The following is a 13,218-nucleotide window of genomic DNA, read 5'->3' as shown; positions in this document are numbered from 1 at the left end:
CGGACAGCAGTCCTCTGAGGTCAAGAGGCCTGCACCCTTATCCAGTGAAGAAACTGGTTACGGCACCCTGCCCCGAGGCAGATGGAGAGCTCGGCGTTCACTTACCTAAGGTGAGGGCGTTAACCTTTGGGGTTCTACAGGAGAAGAGAAAGGGAAGAGGAGAGAGGCACCCAATAACCCCAGTTCATTAATCCCATATTTTCTATCTGCAGACATCTTACTCTTCGAGTCAGACATACAGTGCACAGAGGTCCAGCCCAAAGAGCCAACCGTGTGTTACACATCACCTTTGAAGATACGGCATTCACCCAGTCAAGACCGGCGCCTCTGCGGGAATCAGGTGAGCGCTACACACCTGTAAGATGTCTGGTAAGAGTGGATCAACACTTTAGGCTCCATTGGTGCCACTCCCTGTGGTGGGAGTGCCGTTTGAAAGGGTAGGTATCGACATTGTTGGTCCCCTTGACCCTCAGAGATTCTATGGCAATAGGTTTATCTTGGTGTTGGTTGATCATGCCTCCAGATATCCTGAAGCCATCCTCAGGAAGCCATGTCTCAGGAGGATAGCTCAGGGGCAACATGCTCGCCTTGGAAGCTTGACGACATGGGGAACCACAGTTTCGATCGCCGGGTCCGCGCTTAGAAACCTCTGGGTATTAACCACGTTATAAATATCCTATCCTATCATATCATTGAAGACTGTGACTGCCAAGTGTGAGAAACCTGAGGGTATTCCCCCAAGGAGATCCCGGGAACCCCTTATTCAATGTGCCTTGCTTATCCCAACCCTGAAGGCAAACAAGCAGGGAAAGATCACCTGGGTAGGGAAACCTGGAGTTATGCTCAAGAGAATGCCCAAAGGGAGACGTGGTAGGTTACAGAGGAATGGGAAGCGGGTGAAATCTCTGAGATCTTTATGGGCTGTGCCACATCTGCCCTCCTTTCTCCCATTAAATCTCGACTTGTAATAAAACTGTTAACCTGACATGTCCCGACACAAGGGTCAGGCAAAGTCAGGCAATTGACTTAAATCACACACACCTGACGGCACTTCCTTTTCTCCACAGGGATAAAAGGTGGAACAAGAGAGCACAGTACGGTCAAGGCGAGCATGGTAGACAGCACAACAGCACAGCTAACCAGGCACAGCAGTTCACGAGAAGGAGAAAGGTGGTGAGAATCGAGAGGGTGGCGAGGAGAGAAGCAACCTTGCCCTTTTCGTCCCAGGCCTTTGGAACCTTTGTGGAAGAGGACATAAGACTGCAAACAATAGCGCAAGTGTCTTGCAGCAGATGTCAACGGTACATGGGCAGTGATCGAAGTGCACAAAAGAAGTAGTGGAACTATGTTCCCTGCTTCCATGTTTCAACTTCTTCCTACACTGTTATTTTAAAACGAAACCATTCCGGAACGGTTTCTTTTTAAATTGAAAGTATAGGACCTGTAAAAGGTCATTTAAAAAAGTATAGGAACACCGCTCCCGACCACTCCCGCTCACTTCGACCACTGTACATGGGGCATACTTACGCAAATAAGCAGGAGCGAGTGAAGCTCCCGTGTCCGTGGTACCGGCCTTGACTCCAGTGAAGAGAAAAGCCAAGCGGTTCATCACAGCTGGTGAGTCAAAGAGAGAACTGATAAGAACCGGGTTGTTTATTTATTTATTCCGATTTGTAAAGCACGCTACAGCTTGGGAGCATCGTGGTGCTGGTTACATAAGGGGGTGAACAACTTAGTTACATAGGTAGCAGTAAAAAGAGGTCACAACTTAGTTACAAAGAACAGCAAAAACAAAGCTGAGTTACATTGGTCGAAAGCATCGAAGCCTACTAATGGAGGAACAGACAGTTTGTAGCGAAGCTAGTGGATAGGTTTAGTTAAAGAGAGCAGTTTTGAGCTTTTTGCGAAAATCAAAGAGGGATGTTTCTGCCCTAAGTTCAGAAGGGAGCGCATTCCATAACTTTGGGGCTAGGTATGGGAAGCCTATTCCTCCAGCTTTGGCTCTGTGGATGCGTGGGATGGTAAGTTGGTTCATGTAGTAAGTTCTAGTGGGCCTAGTTGAGGTGGGTCTAGATAGTGTGTCTGAGAGGTAGGTTGGTGTGGTGAGGTTGATGCATTTCTGTGCAGTGGTGAGAATTTTGAATGTGATGCGGTCTTTGACTGGGAGCCAGTGTGCAGCTTTTCTTGCTTGCGAGATGTGATCTCTTTTGATATGCTTATGGCAGCTCTTAGTGCGTTATTTTGAGTGGTTTGGAGAGTGTTTATTTTTTTGTGGATGAGCCAGCGAGTAGAGTGTTGCAGTTGTCAAGCTTGGCTCCTATAGTAGCTCTAGAAATAGAGAAACAGTTGACCATGTTTAGGAAGGGTTTGATGGCGTTGATGAGTTTGGTGCTGAGGGCGGAGGCAGAAACTATAGCGCTGACTTGCTTGTTCATGGACAGCACGGCATCAGCTGTGTTGAATGAAAGTCGCAAAGTGGCAATTTGAAGGAAGTTCAAAGTACTATGAGAATGTGTAAGGGAAGACCAGCTACAGAGGGAACCGGCACCAAGTGGGTGCTAACTTGAGAGACTCTGGTTGACCCAATATTGAGTAAACTACAGATACCAGAAGGCTGTAGGGGAGCCGCCCAAACAGGTTGAAGTGGTCATATAGGAGGTCAAGCAAAAATCGTCATACAGCTGAAAGACTTTGATCTGCAAACTAGTGAAAAGCAAGGGAAGTGAACCCCACACTGAGAGAAAGCAACCAAGGTGAATCCCACCATAATTGTGAAAGTAAAGAAGGGTCAGCGCCCAGAAGAGGGGAACCCAGGGGTGAAGCCGTCACCCAAAAAGCCACAGTGAACCCGCCGGAGGGAGGTTAATGGTCAAGAAGGATCAGAGCCCAGCATAGCGGGATCCAAGGATGAGAAGTTTGTCACCACAAGATTGGTGAAAGTAAACGCCCAGAAGATGGTGACTCAGGGGTGAAGCCGTTACACGAAAGTATTTGTAGAAATAGTTGAAAAAGACTGTGAGGGATCAGCGCCCAGAAGAGGGGGTCCCAGGGGTGAAACAATCACTGGAAAGTGTTCTGAGGGGTCAGGTTCGTAGAACCGATTTTTGTGTTTGTTTGTTGGAACTTTCTGGCCAATGAGAGCAAGAGACTTTTTTATTGGAAAGAGACTTTTTACCCATCAGAGAACCCGATAGCTTGAACAGAACTGTTGACTCGTGCTGAAGAAAGTTTGATTGTGTGCTGTGCTCTGGAGACCCACGTTATCCTGTGCAGAAAACGTCGGAAAGGGAGACCCATGGCAATCACATCCTGACTTATTATTTGAGAACTCTTCTTTCCTTATTGCAACCCTATCCCACTTTTTTTTGTATTTAGCGGAAGGAATTGGCAATAGATTTTTTTTAGCATAGGCCCTTTTATTTGACACAACACCAAGAAGACTGCCTTATTTTTCATTTGATGGTCCACGCTTGCTCCCACCTTAGGTTTAGACAAGGCGATTTTCCACCCTGCATACATTGTTCAATAAACACCCTTCAACTGTGATCACTTGTGTCTGTCTTACTTGTTGCCACAATGAGTCCCTTACAAAAGTCAGGTGCAAAAGCATTACTTGACATATTTACTAGGGTTGGCTTCCCTAAATAAGTTGTGTCAGACAGAGGCAGCAACATTAAGGGGCTGATTCATGGAATTATTTCCGCCGAAAAACGGGAATTTGTGCGCCATTCTGCCCGCAAATCCCCATTTTTTAAACAGGGATTTGCGGGCAGAATGGCGCACAAATCCCCGTTTTTCAGTGCAAATAATTCCATGAATCAGCCCCTATGTCTAAGTGCATGCAAGCCATGTGGAAAGATGATAAGTTATCATTGGCTTATCACCTACAAACGAATGGCTTAGTTGGCAGGTTTAATAGAACCCTCAAAATCAAGATTGAGGCTCTGGAAGAACCTCAAAGGAGAAAGTGGGATCTCCTGTTGCCATGCTTGCTATTGGCCTACAGAGATGTACCTCAGGAGGGTGTGGTTTTCAGCCCCTTTCAGCTTCATTTTGGTCACCCTTTTAGGGGGCCACTGGCAATAGTCAGAGAAGGGTGGGGGCTTGTATGAGAGTAGGAGGCATGTCCCCCTGACATCTAGGAAAGGAGCTCCGTTTGTTATGAAGAAAACTTAGTCTAGTTAGGCACTCGCTGACTGTCGGTCTGCAACACAGTGCTCCGAAGAAGAAAGGGAGCCATTTATGCATCGAACTGGGACGCTCAAGGTAACAAACTTGAAAAACATTATCTCTGCTATGCAGCAAGCCTTTGACATTAAGGGAAATATGATGACTAAACCACAACAAATATTTAATTAGAGGAAATATATTTTTTCGTGTAGGGAGGCAACCCTGGCAATCCAACTACCAGCACTAAAAACTAACAAACAGATTGGCTTTCGTGTGACTGAAAACAACCCCATTCCAACCAAGGAAGTTAGAACGTTCAACCTAATTTTTCGCTCCTTTTCCCACAAGGTAGGTTCCAGTGGACAGTCATTATTTGAATATTTTGACAAAACTAGCACTGAATATTGCACATCCATCGAGAATTTAGAATATCTTTGCAAAAATCTTGTTTCCTTTTTACAATTAGGTCACTGTGCTAACTCTTCATTCAGCGATTTTTCTGCCAGATTTTGAAGCATGCAAATTTGAAGCACTCGTTTTTCAGGAAGGTCACTCCAAACATGAATTCGATCAGGCTTGACAAAACCAACGTAATTTGAAAGAGTACAAAAGTGTAGTCAAGGCAGCAAATGGAGAGAAGCTTGAAAATTCTATTACATAAATACCCCAAATGGTGTTTCAAAATTTCACAAGATCTGGTTCTAATAAACAATGAGCATGTGTTTGTTTTTTTGCTCACAGATTTGCTCACAGATTTTTTTAGATTGATCCCTGGTTGGATTGTCTTTACCTCTGCGCTACATGCCTCACACAAACAAGGGTTAATACCATCTTGCCCTACTTTTTGATTACCCATTATAGTGATTGGGTACGTTTTCTTACAGGACATATTATTAAAGACAGTCATTTTTAACCTATTGCAATTACTAAAACAGTCCCCCAGCTGAATGTAAACATTTTCTTCATATTCTTTAACTCCAACTTTCTTAAAGAAGAATTTCTCCCAAAATTTCTTGCCTGCTTCCCCCTAGGGTCATGTGACAAATCCGCCCTGGGGAAGGCTGTTGACATAATGCCCAGCAGGTGTCTCGCTTTGCCGAAATGTATATTGGTCTCTACAGATTTGATTAACAACACCCATATAAATTACAAAATAATTAACAATTGTGATGATTTTCTCGCATACGAAGCCAGACCTGCTTAGAGAAAAGAAATCAGTAAACTATGTGAAAAAGTTAGATACTTACTTTAAAAGTTTTGAGCACATTCTATGTGTTTTTTATTGCAACTTGTGTTTTTTTGCTATCGTTATTCATATGTATTTGACAATAACGTTGTCCTCGTTTTTGTATTCACTATATACTTTTATGTTTTACAATTCAACTCTAAAAATAAAAATGCTTTTTTTGACAAAATTGATGTTTACATTCGGATCCTTAGTGGGAAAAAGTGTAAAGAGATATCTGTTTTTATATACAATCATGTAAAAAGATGATTAGATACTAAATCAATACTGCAACAGCTTTGGGACCATTCATATTGTATGTTTATGACCCCCGCCTTATCTGGACCACATCAGGGCCCCCTATTATTTTCAGTAGGTGTCCAATATAGCAACGCTGATGGGTTGTCCAGAATATTTAGCAAATCTGAACATGAGAGTCATCCAGGGGTGGATTAATTCCCCCTGTCCTTAGGTGTGGGAGGGGGCGAGTGTTGGGAAAGATTTCCCTCAGGGACAATTTTCCCTCCATTTCTGAACCCCCGAAACATTTTGCTTTTGTTTGGCTTACCTAACCTGACTTTTAACAATGGAGCACAGCCTTCAGATGCACTCCTGTGGGCTTTCACTCATTTGTTATGGGGAACCTGACACATCCTTCAGGCTGTCAGTACTGGGAAACTATGTTCCCCTTAGTCTTCAACTATGTTGCCATTTCTTGGTAACTTTTTATCCAGTGAAGAGAAAAGCCAAGTACAATACAGTACCGCGCATAGGGGTCCTTTTGTTTGATGTCCCTATCCACCCTCTAAGGATGTTTTAATGTTTGTACAAGTTTGCATAGGATGAACTGGTTGAAGCAGTTTACTTTTAAAGTATTTTTACTTCATTCTTATGGCCCATACCACATTTTCCGCTACTGGCTCAAGACTTTGGCCAGTGCTGGAAATGGTCATGCCACAAAGTCTTTTATTCTGTCCTTCAGCCATTTTGTCCCTTTGCCTTCACCCAAGTAGAGAGATCGGGGTATACCTTTTTTAGGCATGCAGCATCCCGTGAAAACCACATCTTTTGCCGACTCCTGCATGTCACGTGTGCTAGTGCCCAGGAAGAGGGTTGGAACTGTCTGGTCCCAATCCACAGTACTGGTGCCAGTATGTCTGGTAGGCCTGAATGACGGCAACCACTGTGGACCATGATTGGCCCATGCCTGGCATGCATGCAAGAGGGCAGATCTTCCATTGGCTATCAGTGATTTGAGCACAAAACGAATCTTGGACAAAAGAAAGGGCTTTTCATCCATTCCATGTTGATCACCTGAATTTCACACCAAACTACAGAAGGAGCCAAGTATCCTGAACGAAAGAGCAGACTCGTGGAACCACCGGTGACGTGCTGGAACGTTTGGCACCCTGTCCCCACTGTTGTCCTGTCGGACCCTGGAAAGTTTGGCACACTGACCCCACTGTTGTCCCGTCGGACCCCTGCTTTTGTATCGTACCAAGAAGGCCTGCAAGGGCGCTTTGACCCTTTGGAGTAATGGGATCAACTACTCTCGGCAACTCCTGCTTACTGTAAGGAACACATGGTGGCAACAGTAAAGACAGACACAAGTGATCACAATTCAAGGTGTTTATTAAACTGTATGCAGGTTGGAAAAATGCCTAATCTAAACCTAAATCTAAGATGGAAGCAAGCATCGACCGTCAGATGAAAATAAGTCAGTCCTGGTGACATTGTGTCAAACAAAAAGGGCTTATACTAAGAAACCTATTGCCAAACCTTACAACTAATACAACAAGGGCGTGGGATAGTTTTCAAGAAAAGAAAGAAGTCATCATAAATAATATGTCGGGATGTGGTAGATTGGATCTTCCTTCCCCACATTTTGAGCACGGAGTAAGATGGGATCTTGGAGCACAGTACTCTCTCGAGCTTACCCAGCACGAGATGACAGTTCCTCTGGCAGCTCTCAGGGCGGTTGATGGCCAAGTCTTGTTCCACTTGAAAGTCTTTTGCCTTCGAGGACCTGACGTACTCAATAACAAAACAAGAGTTCCTTCAACAAAATGCAAGTTCGCTTCCTTTGGGTGAGGATTCTTCACCCCTGTGTCCCCCTCTTCCGGGCCCTGGCCTATCCTTATTTTCAGCCTCCCTCCTCCAGGTTCACAGTGGCTTTTCACTTACTCACAAATCTTAATGTCTTTTTAAACAGTTTCAGTGGACATCCCTCGGCCGGATTCACCTTTGTCAACACACTGTTTCTTGGGACTTTAGACTTTGCCCCCTCCTGGCATCCCTCTTCCGGGTTCACTCTTGCCAACTTTGCATTCACTTTACTTTCAATGATTTGCGGGATTCACTTTCCTTGCTTTCTCACGATGCAGGATTCACTTCACTTACTTTCTTTACAGTTCCTAGGTCAAAGGCTTTCGACTGTAAAGGGATTTGCTTAACATTCTGTATGACCACTTTGACCTAACTTGGTGGCTCTCCTCTGGCCTTCTGATATCAGTAGTTTCACTCAGACAGGGATCGACCAGAGTCTCTTAAGTTAGCACCCACGTGGTTCCAGTCCCCTATGCAGCTGGTCTCCCCTTTACAATCTTACAGTTCTTTGAACTTCATTCAACTTGCCACTTTTCGACTTTCATTCACCACAGCCCGGCACTTATCGGTTCTCCCCTGGACTCAATGGCAGTGAGGAACCACTTGGCTTTACTTGCAGCTGGAGTGAAGATCGGTACCATGGTAGCAGGAGTCTCACTCGCTCCAGCTTATTAGCATCGATACGCTGTGTGTACCATTAACATCTGGTGCAACACACTTGGGCTATTGTTCTCAGTCTTACAGTGCCTTCTGCAGAGGTTTCCTTGGGTTTTGTTGAAAAGGGCAATGTCGGTTCTCTTCTCACCAGCCTTTCGATGTTTTCCACCTTTCCACTCCTCTTGAACTGCCGGGTCGGGATAGTTGTCTCGTCATGCGGTCTGCCTTGATTGTACTCAGCTCTACCTTTTATCCCTGTGGAAAAGGGAAAGGGCCGTCAGGTATGTCTGATTCTGATCAATTGCCTGACTTTGCCTGACCCATGTGTTGGGGCATGTCAGGTAAATGGCTCTAGTGTTAGTCCGTTCTCTGGTGTGTCGTACGAAAGTATTTGTGTCAGAAAGGGGTTGGGGGGCAGTGGTTTTGAATGTCCTAAGGGGTAGGATGGGGAAAAGGTTTTGAAAGGAGGGGGGTACTGCATCTCAGCCCTTGGTGTCCACCTCCCACTCCCCAAGGACCCCCCATCCAGGTGATCCTCCCTCACTAGTCCACCCCCAGGAACTGGATCCAAATGCAATGGCTCTGTCCTGACCACCTGGATGACAGATCGCCGGGGACTAGTAGGAAGACACCTTCAGATTGCTCACATTACGATCACAAAGAGCCTCTCCAGAAGTTTTCCTAGGCCGTCCAGTGAACTGACCAGCTCGATTCCAGGATATCGCACAGGAGCACTGCAGTCCCGAGTTGACACCCAAGACTTTGGGCATTACTTACTTGTGGTCCTGGGCCCTCTCCCACCCAAACTCATTGTCCTGGCCTCTCTGGGTCACTATTTATGAGAGTGTACCACGCTGCAAGCATTCGTGGTCCCCGTGTCGCCCGCTGTGGTGACTGTTGCTGTAAGTGCCTGCAGACCTGCCCCACCGTGTCCTGAGACGTGCAGCACAGGAACTATCATTCGCCTTCATTCTAACGCTGAGAAAAAGTTACTGTCCCACCACAGACGATCATCCCATCCCACAGCTGCTGAGAGCCGAAGTAAACCTGTAACTGCAAGGGTGAAACCTGCTAGAGAACTGGACTAGGTTGGCAATGTTTGGCTCGGACTGTGTCGAGTTTCAGTGAACACTTACTTTTCTTACTGGTGGCCCGCTGGCACATCCATCTGTTTTACATACAAAATCCCTGAAAATATACTCACCTTAGCCTGTGCTCCCAGCTATTCCCGAACTCTGAAAGTCACTCTATCTGAAATGATAGCCCCTCCCCAAAGGGTAGGGCTTTATTCTTCATTGCCTCAACCCCCTTCCTGAACAGCTACAGCTCCCTAAACAGTACCCTCTTTTTGCTTTATGCACAACTACGCATTGTGAATGCACTGCTATACATTTGAGCACAAGGCTCCTCACTTCTTAGGGCTGGTCTGCATAAGATAGGGATTGATTTCAAAAAACTGCCTAATTCGATATCTGTGTTGAACTTACCTCTTCTATTGCAGGCTGTGGTTATTTTCTCCCCTCTCATCAGCATTAGGCAAAAAACATTTTGTATATATGTTACATAGTGAAAAACGTGTTTGGTAACTATTTTATTATAACTGTGGTTTATTCGTGTTTTGTTATAACGGCCTCTAATAAATGTATTTTTGAACTACATCTGTCTTAGAGTAATCTATGGAGTTTTACTGTGTGTGTTCACTGCAGGCTTCTGATCGATCTCACCCCTCCTGAGACTTAGTCTTGACTGCTTGCCAAGCTACCGTTGATTGGTCTGGTTGTCCAGAAGGTTCCCCCTGTTCTACTAAACTAGGGTGGCCTCCTAAACTGCAGCACACCAGGTCAGAGTTTAGAAATCCATCTTAAAAGCTATCTATTATGAGTTTGAATTATTTGGAGTTCGGATGGAATTGGATTGTGAATCCATGATGCAGCTTACTCCTGAGACAATTCTGTCTCTATGTTTGTCTGGATATATTGTTAAGAAGTGTTGGGGATTTTGTCAGAGGGCTATTACATATTCTTGTGGTATTTTCTTCTGATGGTATAGTGGTATAGCATTTTTCTGGTGATACCCTCTATGATGTGACAAGACTTCCCTCTATCACCTGTATTCTATTTGAGTTCAACTCCAAATACAGATTTCTGTGCCTAACACACTTGAAATGTTCGCAGTGCTAACTGTCTCTCCAGCAACTTATTTACAAGGCTGGACTACTGTCTTTGACAGATCTGCTCAGCTGTAAGCATGCACAGCCGAAACAATGCACTCACGCTCTCTCTATCTATAAAACCTGCAGTAAATCAAATGACACAACCTGACCACCATGAAAAATGTGTCAAGACACAGAGTAACTTTTAAAATGTTCATTTATAAATGAATTTACTGATCGTAAAACAGCAACATTGAATAGCAATATCAATAATCATGTATTCAGTAAAAATAAGGAGCAAGATAGAAAATTTCAACACAAAGGGCCTCATTACGACCCAGGCGGTAAGTTACCGTCTGGGTCGTACCCTTACCACCAAGGCGTAAACTATGTCTACGCCATGGTGGTTGGCGGATTTACCGCCCCATTCTAAGGTGAGTGGGGCGGTAAATCCCCATTTCCCATTTTACCCTTCCCCAATCCCATTTTTGCCCCATAGGGCATAATGGGAATGGGGAAAGGCGCTAATTACGCCACCGTAACTTACGGTGGCGTAATTAGCACCAAGGTCCCTTTGCGGCATGGGCTTTAACGCCTGCAAAAAGCAGGCGTTAAAAACACCATCCCGCAAAGGGACCTTGGAATCAGGCGTTAAGGGTCGGCGCCATTTACAAAAATGTAATTTCTCCAAATAACATTTGAAAGGAGCTGAATTCTTTTACATGAAAATAAAACTCCCCTGACTGTCTCAGAATACATTGACACATGTGCACCTCACTTATCTCAGATATACTCACATTAAATATGAGCAGGATTTCTGCTCTGTTATAACGGGCAACCCTTATTTGTTGTCCTGCCAGCATGCAGCAGTATCGCAACTCCCGCACCCAGGCAGTCCAGATAGAAGGCCACAACCTCCCTCCGATTACAGCTCATCTTCTTAGTCTGCTGCCCTGGGAAAGACTTGCCTCTTAGCACTGCCCGATCCCAGCCAGTCACTTGCTCATCTCACCACACACCCCTTCTGTCTCTTGAATTTATATGCTATCCCTGTCAATCTCACTAAAAACCTGTGTGAAAGTGGACAGAATATCCACTGACGGGCCCATAGGCCAGTGCCCACCCTCTAGTACTTGTAAGACAAGATAGCTGCACCATATGAGGAATTGGGGTGCAGGATTCACTTACTCCAACATGACTCAATAAGGAGGACTGAGTAGTTTGGCAAAGGGAAGTCCGTTTAATGACAAGTACATCAAACAGGGAAACAATTGGAAATCAGCATCTTTGCGATCGCCTGTCTCGCTCCGACTTCCTCGAACTTCAGTTGAACAGCAACTTTTATACATAAAACTTGTCATTATTGACGTCTAACTCTACAAAACCCATCATGCAATATAACTGGTCAGGAAAGGTAACTTAAGTATAGGTGCTATATCTGTATATGGTAACAGATCCATGGTAACTATGTCCAACCCTCCACATCATGCGTGATAGACGTCATGACAACTACGACGTCCCATTGGTTCTACAATCTATAGGACCCTAGATAACATGGTCTATTGTGATTGGGCAGGTTACACCCTTAGACGTAAATCTCCACTTTTAATTATCAGCATGCAGAATGGACACCCAGGTGCCTCATGCCCTAGGATTCACACTGCCTCCTTTCTATCAGTCAGTATCTTTGGGCTATGTGTCAATTAGTTGGCTGGGTATGGCCTTGAAACTGTAGCCTTTTATCAGGAAACGTTATGGCATCCTCGGGTTATGGGTGACATCAGACGTTAGTGCCTCCTTGTGCTCGGCTGCTCACGTGTCTGTTCACCATGAATCTGCTTCAGTTTCCAGCTTTTAATGGGTTTAATTCTACTTAGGCCTCGCCACCTGCCTGGGCCTCCCTTATCTTGACCTTCACGGGGCAGGCTGGTATGCTCTGAAGTTTTGATTCTTGTTAACTGATGTTCTCCTCCCCTTCTCTGGTTGGCCTCGATTTCCCCGGCATGAGCTGCTCCATGCTGAGTTTCGATTCCGCTCTTCCCTTCTGGCTTTAGCTGGAATATGAATCTCGGCCCTGATGGCCCCATGCAGCCTGCGTTTAGTTCTGCTTTACAAAATGGAGTCGCACTTGTATAATGCGCCTTATTGAGGTAGATGTATGGTTGGCGCTTGCCGCTCTATTCTTCTACTAAGCATTGCAAGCAGTAACTTTTCTTAGCTTCTTGCGTTTCAAGACTATTTACACGCATTAACTGGTTGGTTGCTTCCATCTTGACTCACAGCAATGTTTCCTTACGTTTTAACATCGTCTCTTTCCTGTGTCCGATACATCTATTTTCATAGTTACTTGCACTGACGTGCTATCTTCGATAGCGGGTTCCGTTCATTCGCAAGTCTTTGCAGGCCCTTGTGTTATTTCCACTGGCCCTCCATTAAGGCTCTTTGGGTTTCTTCGTGGATCGTCTGTAGGTACTCAGTTGCTGATATGGTTGTCTAACAGGGTAATGTGCAGCCCATGGTTGTCTGGTTATGGGTGCTTCAACCGGTACGGCTCTTCTGATGTACACTGGGCAGAGTCCCAAAGCAGCTCTTTGTTGGTTCATTTGCTCCTCATACGTCACATGCCTTGGCGAGTACGCTCCTGGTACCTCGTAATTGGGGGCACGGGTACAGGCCATGTCTGGGACCTCCTCTACACTTGCCTCAAACATGACGTGCATCATCACCTGATTTGGTTTCTCTGGAAGCACAGCTTCATGAATAGATTTGTAACAATCATTTCCTCTGTGTACAATGGCGCTTTCACCAGAGTGCATATCTTGCTCGCAGTTTGTGCAATGAAATCACAGCCAGCAAACTTGTGCCTGCACGTTTTAACTCCACTGTAAAAAGCAACTCACTTTTTGAC

This window comes from Ambystoma mexicanum, chromosome 8 (assembly GCF_040938575.1).
Source record: "Ambystoma mexicanum isolate Mex_15411 chromosome 8, UKY_AmexF1_1, whole genome shotgun sequence".
NCBI lineage: Eukaryota > Metazoa > Chordata > Amphibia > Caudata > Ambystomatidae > Ambystoma > Ambystoma mexicanum.
The sequence above is the reverse complement of the archived record's forward strand: the minus strand, read 5'-3'. Positions refer to the sequence as shown.